Raw genomic sequence first — 9,512 nt, 5'->3', positions numbered from 1 at the left:
AACATTAGATTTCTTAATTTTTTTTTATTCCCATGGGGCATTTGGAGTGTGAGCTGAGTGAAATCTTCTTGGCTTCATAAGCTCCTGTACTGGCAATGGTGGGTTGAATTTCATCCTGTTATTTTAATTTAAATCAAAGCCACAGATATCAATTAATCTTGATTCACAAACATTCATTCATTGATTCTCCCTTCTCAAATCCTGTCCTTGCTGGAGACATGACATTTGGTTTTCTTTCTATAAACTAAGAATACTGACTCCTACTGATGCTGAGCAGGTAAAGATGTTCAGTAAGAGCATTATAAATGCTACAAAACCTCCTGAGCACTAGAACGGGTCTGTATATATCTTGATTTTAAAAACACTTCTTCTTCTGTGCCTTTTTATATGCTTGAATATTTCTGTGGAACTTGGCATAAAAACTGTTTTGCATAAAGTTAGTCTCATGTGTATTTGCAGAATCAAGGCCACAGAGAATAACCCAAATCACTGCATCATTTTTAATTACACTTTACTGTATGAATAAGCCCTCACTAGTCATCATTAATTTTAGATGAAGTAAAACATTAGTTAAAGCAAAAATCTCAACTACCCTTGCTGCACTGGAGTTTTTTTTTCAAATAAGAAAATATTTGAACCATTAAAAAGCATGCTAAATATGATATGGATATTATAAATCCACAGTATCAGACTCAAAAATACTTACAGAAAATGAAAGCTCCCTTTCAACTCCAGTGGTGTTAAAGATGTATTAGCAGTTTAGAAGACTCTTATTTGAAGCTGACTATAAATTTCCTTCAAATGTAACCCAGGGTGTTTTATTTTCTGCTGGGGAAATACAAATAGGTGTTGCAGTTGAAGATTGTGTATGTGATCTTCTGTTAAAATAAAGTCATGGCCCAATCCTCTGATAAAGTTCTTTCTCTGTGTCCAACCATCATCCCCAAACATATCTGCACGTAATACAGGCACGACAAGTTACAGCACTGCCTCCCATACCCAAATCTGTTTCTAGTATGAGGGAGTGGCATTATCACATATGACCCATATACCTCTTCAAGCCATGCTGCTCCATATCTTACTGTATATATGCATTTTATATATATTCTCTGGACTGAACACATCTCTTAACCTGCATTTCTCTATCAAACTCTTATTCTCACTGGGGGCAAAACCATCTCCAGCTGGAAATTCATTCTCCACTTGGGAAGCCCAAGGTAGTTAAATGGAACCTCACAGTACCCTTTGCAATTCAGCTCATGTTGCTTCATATTTCCTCACAACTTTCTGAGAATCTGCCTTTTTTCAGACGATCAGACTAGTACCAGAATCCAAACCTTTGGCCAGATTCTTCAATACAAAGAGTTAAGAAGGACAGATTTGAAACCTATCAGGTTTAAGCCTTATGAAGTCACAGATTTTTATGGAATGGAAGGAGTTTCTGGATACCAATTAGTTCAACCTTCTGTTCAGAGCAAAGCTGTATTAAAAGATGGATCACCTTGTCCACGTAAGTTTTGAATCTCTCTAATGATCAAGATTCCCAATGGCAATTAGGGTCAGAGGATACTTAGAACTCAAGTTTTTAGGGATAAATATTTCATTAGGACAGCAGATATAGCTGGAATAAAGAGAAAAGGTTTCAAACTCTTCAGAACTATGTGAATAAAATGGCACTTTCAGTCAGTGCAGCACTGATAATTACATCACAGTCATCATTAGCAAGAGCATCAACTTTAATACCAACTCTTGCCTTGAGATGAAAATTAGTATTTCAAGGAACAAAGCAAGGTGGTGGATCATGCTCAGACCTTGAGAAGCTTAGTAAACTCTAGAAGGAGGGTCATGAAAGGCTTTGGAGACCGCTATTTTTGATAGTTACCTGCTAGAGAGGACCTGAGTTTCAGTACTGAAGGACTGCTCTCTCTTATTCCCCAGCAGTTTCCTTCTGAGGACAGTAAATCTTCAGTACTCCTGCTGGGCACTTTCTTCTGTCAGTAAAGACTACTCCCTTAGTTGCCATGATATGGAAGGTTGTAGTGCAAAAGTAAACTCTTTGTAAAACCAACTGAATGATGCTCTACTGCATTTGAGATTCCTGTACACATTCAAACAGGGTCTACATTCACTGCAGCAATTTGAATTGCCTTGATCATTGGCATTCAAGATTCCTTAATCTTGACTGCTTTAATGCACTATTCTGCAGCATTACTGAAATATCATAATGAGTTATGCTAAGAACCTATGGAATTTAGACTGTACTAAGTACTGCAGAGCCCTGCAGCAAGGGAGCAGACTGCTAGAAACCCACTGAAGTTTGTAGTCTCTAGACTGTCTTACTAACTTATTTCTTACTGAGAGTGATAAAATCTTAACTGCAATTGTAAACACCCCTCAAATGCTGAGATTTCTAAATTGGGGTTTTATTTTTCTGGAAAGGAAAACTGCTGATTTACATAAGGGGGATTTTGAAAAATCAATCATTCAAAATTAAACTTACTCCAAAGTACAAATATTAATATATGCCCAAGGAAGTTTAATCAAGAATGAAACAATTAGAAGATGTTCCTTAATAGAATGTGAATGCTGGCAAGGTGGCTCAGTTAGGGAGTCAGACTGATACAAAGTGGGGACTCTCATTCTGGCATGATTGCTCTGCAGAGGCCGTGGGATGGCTGGTGTGTAACGCTCTGACTACCCAAGGCTGCAGAGTGAGTTGCAGTGTGAGATTCCATGCTGAAAGAAACATGACCAACCCAGAGTATTAGCATATTTAACATCTTTTGGTGAAGTAGGAAGGATAATAAAGTGTCTTTTTCCCATACTTTAATTTTTGATTTCTCTACCAGACTCTGGGTGTACAGGAACCAGCTGGACCAGGGCTACAAACTGTGGACTCCTCAGGGCTTTTATTTCCATGTGTCCGGATAAGAGTTTAGTCTCAGACATGGCCTTTAAAAGGTGGCTACAGCTAATGAAGTGGTACATGTCTGCGGACTTCCAAGCAGTCCTAGGATCTTTGTTCAGTCAATGGGCTTTTCAGATATCAATTATCTCATCCTAAAATAAACACCTATATTTGGTCAGATAGATTTCCTTCCACTGGACAGAAATTGGATTTTAGGATGACATAGACATAAATGTCTATGTCATAGATGCCTTAAGAGAAGTGAATCCACTCAAATGTTTATGTTCTTATACACCTATTAGTGCAAATGATACCTGGTTTGGATCATAATTTAACACTCTGTATCAGGACTACAGGTCAGTGTATTCTCCCAGTGTAGAATAATTATAAGATTAAATTAAGGCTGAAAATATCTACTTGAGCTAAGATACTTAGGAAAGCATGAAAAGAAGACTGAAACTTCCAATAAAACTCAAGGTTAAAACTTCTATCTGTGACATAAAAAATAATAATTAAAAAAAAAAAAAGACAAACTGATACATGTATTTCAAAACATATTTTAGGCCATATTTTGGTTAGAAAAAAACCTACTGCTGTCCCAGTGGATGAAGCAATACTCCTCCAGTGAAGATTGAACAAGACACTTTTTTTGCTTCACATTTAATAATTTTGATTCAAGCTATCAGTGCTAAAAATGTTCACTAATACTACCTTCTGTCAGAAACATAAAGTTCTCCACAAGGAATTCCAATCAGAAGCCCCACATCCTGGGGTTCTGCTTAATTTTTCACAAATCTTTCTTGTTTGATCAGGAGAAGCTTTAAAACATTTCCTCTTAGAAAACAATGAAAAAAATTCTGAAACCTGAATATTTCTGTTAAAATAAAGCATCTTTCCCAGCTAGCTCCAGTTTAAATTTCTTGTATCTTTATTGTTATTATTATTATTTATGCATAACCCAACCACAAAGGCTGATGTCACTGAGAGCTAGCATTCTGTCATGCTAATCCTAGAATCAGAGAGATTTATTTAAGTCAAGATATTACTGAAAAACAGAGGATGTCTTCCAGATAATAACTTTTCTCAGATCCTGCACAGAGCTAGAAATTTCTAATCTATTTAAATGATACTGATCTGGTTTCAGGCACTTGTTACTGTAAACACTGCTTTGAACTTCTATTCCCTTTCCAGTTCCCTTCTCATGGCTTGGTATTTAAAGACTTTTCACCTGCCTTCTCTACCTGATAGCAGTCCCATGGGCAAACAATCCCAGTAGTAATGATCATGAGCCAGCACACTGTATACTTCCCTCAAGGTTTATTAGTTGAGAAGGGATTTCCCAAAGACTCCCCCAATATAATTTTCTCTTGCAGTCAGGTTTGCACTCTTGATGGCTGTTTCTAAATCATAGAGAAGCCTGTTGGCCACCCTGACCTCAGGAAAAGGTACTGGTCATTGGACCATTCATTTCCCACCAAACACTGGCTCAGAGTGTGCACCACAGCTGCAATGATGATGATGATGATGATGAATAAAGTAATTGTATATGTTATAATAACTGCAGTTAATGTACTGTCATCCTGTAATTCACTACACTAGTGAGTATACTCACAGAAAAAAAGAAAGAAAAAAAAAAAAAGGAAAAAAATGGCAGATCATGCCCCAGCAGGTTTATAAGCTTAGGGTAAATCAGAAGATTGTAAATGGATATAGACAGGTAGCAAAAATTTTACCCAGTGGCTTCAATACATCAGCAGCCTAACTGTTCCCAGATTATTCTTGTTTTTATTAGGAAATTCAGTGAGCATACAAATCATAGAAAACCAAGGAGAAATATCAGCATGCAGAGTTCATCTAGTCTATTCCCTGCCAAAGCTAGAAACCTCCATACTTATACCATTCTGAGCCATACTCAGACATGCTATGTTGCATGTACTACAGCTGAGCAACCTGTCACAGAGTTTTATTAACATTATTACTGGACACTTTTTCCTGATGTTTAATCTGAACTTGACAGAATTCATCACAGAGATGAGGAACAGATTCTTCCATTATTCTTGGCAGCAACTTTTTGCAAATCAGAAAATCACAGAATCATAGAGTTCTAGAATGGTTTGGGTTGGAAGGGACCTTAAAGATAATCTAGTTCCAACTCCCTTGTCATGAGCACGGACACCTTCCAGTAGACTAGGTTGCTCAAAGCCTCATTCAGCCTGATGTTGAACACTTCCAGGGATAGCGTATCCACAGCTTCTCGGAGCAACACGTTCCAGTGTCTGACCACCCTCACAGTAAAGAATTTCTTCCTAATATCTAATCTACACGAGCCCTCGGTCAGTTTAAAGCCATTCCTCCTTGTCCTGTCACTACATACCCTTGTAAGAAGTCTCTGTACACCTTCCTTATAGGCCCCTTTATATACTGGAAGGTGCCCTAAAGCTCCCCAGAGCCTTCCCTTCTCCAGGCTGAACAACCCCAACTCTCTCAGCCTGTCTCCACAGGAGAGGTGCTCCAGCCCTCTGAGCATATTTGTGGTCTTCCTCTGAACAGGCCCAAACAGGTCCATGTCCTTAATTTGGGGGCCCCAGAGCTGGATGCAATGTTCCAGGTGGGGTACATTTGCTACATGACCAGACTTATACTGCATCAGTACAGTTAATGCATCATTTGTCATAGTCAAAAAGATGGGAAGTACTTTCATGCATTTGTTTTAATGTGGGAACTGCGTACTTTCAGAAGCCATTTTCAGCAGGAAAGGTAAGATTACGAAAGCACATTAAGTAATCTTTCCAATCTGGATAAAATATGAGAGTTGTCTCTATCATATCACGTGATCAGGAAACTAAACTCCCTGTAGTTATCTTAAAATATACCTGTGCATCTTCATCAGTCTTATTGTGGAAGTATTATGTTATTTTTCAAGATTTCTGATCTTTGGTTTGTGTATCAGTTAGGTCTAGAATCTCATTCACTTTGTCTATAAGCAAATTATTATGAGCAATGGCAAATTCTACACTAGAGACACTCAAAAAAATATTGTGGGTTCATTAGTGATGGCTGAGTCCATAGAAGGCACAAATGTTAGAGTGCTGGAGGACAAAAAAATTATGTGCATTTTAAGAAAACTCAAGCACATCCAGCCATACTTACAAAAACATACTTCTTGCTTGGAACAGTGAGCATGTCAGGAATAACAGTGCTTAAAACAGAACCAGAAATTCAGAGAAATTAATGAAAAATATTCTATTACTTTATGTGAGCTTTTCATAAATCTTCAGCATGTTTTAGCTGCAAATCACTTAACAGAGTTTTAACCAGCACCTTCTTCATGGACATAAAACTACAGCTTCTTCCTTAAAGTAAAGAACCTTCCCCTTGATGCCCTTTTTGGGGGCAGTGAGGATGTTGGGTGCTGCAGCAGCCCAGCCTGTGTGGTTCGAGCTGTGCAGCTGCTGGCTCCACTAGTCTCCTGCTTCCATTTCACCATTGTTCAGCACATCTATTTGGAGCAGAATTAAAGTGTTTGCTCTTGAAGTGAACCCAGAGGAATGCAGCAGGATTCCTCTCTGAGCAGTGACTGTGTAGTGCCTGATGCTGTTTTTATCTATTTCCTCCCATAACTTCTATATTAAATTTATTTGATTTTAACTTCACAGAGAGTTGGGGATGTGGCAGGGTGATCTGTGGGTGTTCATTTGTGATAGAGGGAATTCTAGACAAATTCTTTTCCAGATGTAATTCCTTCATTTCAGAACACTGTTTTCCATCTATCGTTTGTTTCTCCTCAGCTTCTTTCACTAAGGTTTTTCCTTCCAGTCTCCCAATCAACCAGACTACCTCTAGCTCATGGCTAAAAACCAAAACATTGTATTTTTCCTTCTTATTATCTTTTCATTTTTTTCACTGTTCTGTCCTTTGAATTATGGGTTTAAAGAAAATGCTGTAATCTGAAAAAGTTATTTTAAATTTTTGGAGGATCCGTCTTCTTGTTTACATACCTCATTGCAATTCCTGTCTGCCTTATGAGCTGCCTGTACTGGATATACAACAGCACACCACTGATTCCGTGGATCCTGCAGAAAAGTTTGTTTGCTTAGGCTGCTTTGTTGCAGCTGAATTCATTTATCAAAGCCAAATGCTAACCCAGAGATTAACATTTGTTAAGAATTTCCTGGGCCTGACTGGTAAAATGATTAAGGCAAAGAAAAGATGTTTCATGATGCTACAGAAAATGCAAATCTTCATTTTAGCAGATCTAGGATCTAAAGCTGAAATGAAATAACATTTTAAATGGCCAAATTGAATGAACTGAAAAATGCACCATCCGGAAAACATTCCATCTGACTCCAATTGACATCTTAACTAAATAATTTTAGTAAACAAATAAGAAACAAAATTGAAAAGAAACAGATTGAAAGGGATTGAAAATATCTCTATGAAAGCTGAATCCCATAGTTTCGTGAGTTACAGCTGATATCAGAGAAAAGCCTTAATTACTAAGCAAATCTCTCATACTCATCAAATGACTGGAAGGTCTTTAATGCTGGCAAAATAACTCCTGATCTTCCCCAGTCAACTTGCACATTGCCAGAGAAGGATGATGTTTTCCATGTTTAGGCTATTCTGCAGTTATTTCACTGTCACTTTGATTTTTCTAATCCACTGATGAACAAACTACTTTTCAAATATTATGATTTTAAAATCATTTGTAGTTAAAGAAACAAAGACAACACTAACTTTGACATCCCAGTGAAGCTTTCTATGCTTGCAATGAATTCTTAAGAAATCTCACTGACTGTCTTCATTTCCCAGTGCCAGCATCATGTCAATGTGCAAACCATGGACAGCTATGTCTCCTTATAGCAGGGTCTTCCACTGCATTTGGTGTGTTTGATCATGTAGTCTGTGTTCATGAAATAATACTGATTCGTTTCCCACTAGCTAAAGCAACTTTCTGCAACATTTTCCATCTTTGCAACATTTCAATACCTTATTTGAAAATCAGGTGCTATTGACTGCAGGCTGGCAGGTAATCTGTTTACAGTTTTAACTGCCTTTCTCGTGAAACTGGCAACAACTTTTGCTGTTGCAAGTGAGATTCTTTACCATTTATAACATCTTTTATAAGTTTTCTTCAGAAATGAAAAGGGACCTTTCTCTCAGTTCCTAAACTGTTCACCTCTGCCCTGACAATTCATATTCCCTTTATATATATTCATGTAAAAGCTGATTCCTGATGAAAAGGGTGGATAATTGTATTTGGCAGGGCATGATGGCTGGTGTTATGCATCTGGTTTTCACCTGGGATAGTGTATACAATTTAGGGCTTTTTCTTTCCTGAAATTAATGGATGTAGTTGAGTCACTTCATATAAATTTCTTTCTAGCTCACCTGTAAACATTTTAGACCAAAAGCCAACTCTGGGGTTTGTTATAAGATCGCAAAGGCCTGATCCATTGGTACTGAAATGGAAAAGTATTTCATCATTGCCAAGTGGAAGCCCCCTAAAAGCTTTTGTCAAACAGCACGTTTTTCCTCTGAGGAAAATTCTAGTCAGATCTTCTGGGAACAGTGACCAGCCCTGCATCTTCGTGGGAAAAGCAAGAGTCACTGGTGTGCATGTCCTACAGTGCAGCTGCATCCTACACATGCAGCTGCACCTACACCATGGCTGCCACAGCTGGCATCATTCCACACTGGAACTGGCCCCTGCAGTGTGAGGCTCATTCCTGGTGGGAATTGCAGCAAAGGTTGCTAACGAAGCTTTGGAGTTAAGTTGTGCACTGGTCCAGAGGGAGAGTGAAGGAGCACAGGAGTAATAAAGAATAGTTTTTTAATAGAAGAGTTTGGCTGCTCCCTTCAGCATCAAGCCTAATGCAATATGTTCTGCTCTCAACTGCTTTAGTAGTCCAATACATCAAACCTATCAACCTTTGCTTTTACTGGGGCTCTTTGCTAGAATTATTCTCTTTAATTTATTTTTAATGCTTGATCACTGAGAAGGATGAAAAGAACAAGTTCACAGTCTCTCACTACCTTCCTCAATGAAGCCTATGAAGGTTTTTCCCATTTTTATGCTTTAAAAATTACTTAATAAATCTTTATAGGCTGAGGAACAGTAAAAGCTCCAGCTCTCTTTTAGGCAGAAAAAACCCCCATATGTAAGGATAAATTATTGAGTTTAATACACCTCACTTCTCACCCTAAATAACCTTAGCACATGATTCAGAGAAATGCTGGAATAAAAATCAGTGGAGACACATTATATTATTACATACAATTTGTCAGATATATTTAAACATCTTTATGCTTTCCACATGATTACGTAAAAAGTACTTTCAGGGGAAGAAACTTTATGAAAGGAATACAGGGAAGTGGTAATCAAGAAAACAGTGTCAAAACTATGGTTCTACTTTGAGTCGGTGGCAAACTGATTTAGTGCAAACACAAACTTCTTTCAATTTATCCTATGTATGACAAAGTGAATTTTTAAATAAAATATGAAGATGATAATGTACCAAGGAAATGGCAATATTTTGCAGCGACTTCTACAGATTAAAAGGTTGACTGCAATATGCGTTGCTAGAGGATCATAATTAAAAAT

The sequence above is a fragment of the Pipra filicauda genome, unplaced genomic scaffold (assembly GCF_003945595.2).
Source record: "Pipra filicauda isolate LSUMZ 115617 unplaced genomic scaffold, ASM394559v2 scaffold393_size659558_pilon, whole genome shotgun sequence".
Taxonomy (NCBI): Eukaryota; Metazoa; Chordata; class Aves; order Passeriformes; family Pipridae; genus Pipra; species Pipra filicauda.
The sequence above is the reverse complement of the archived record's forward strand: the minus strand, read 5'-3'. Positions refer to the sequence as shown.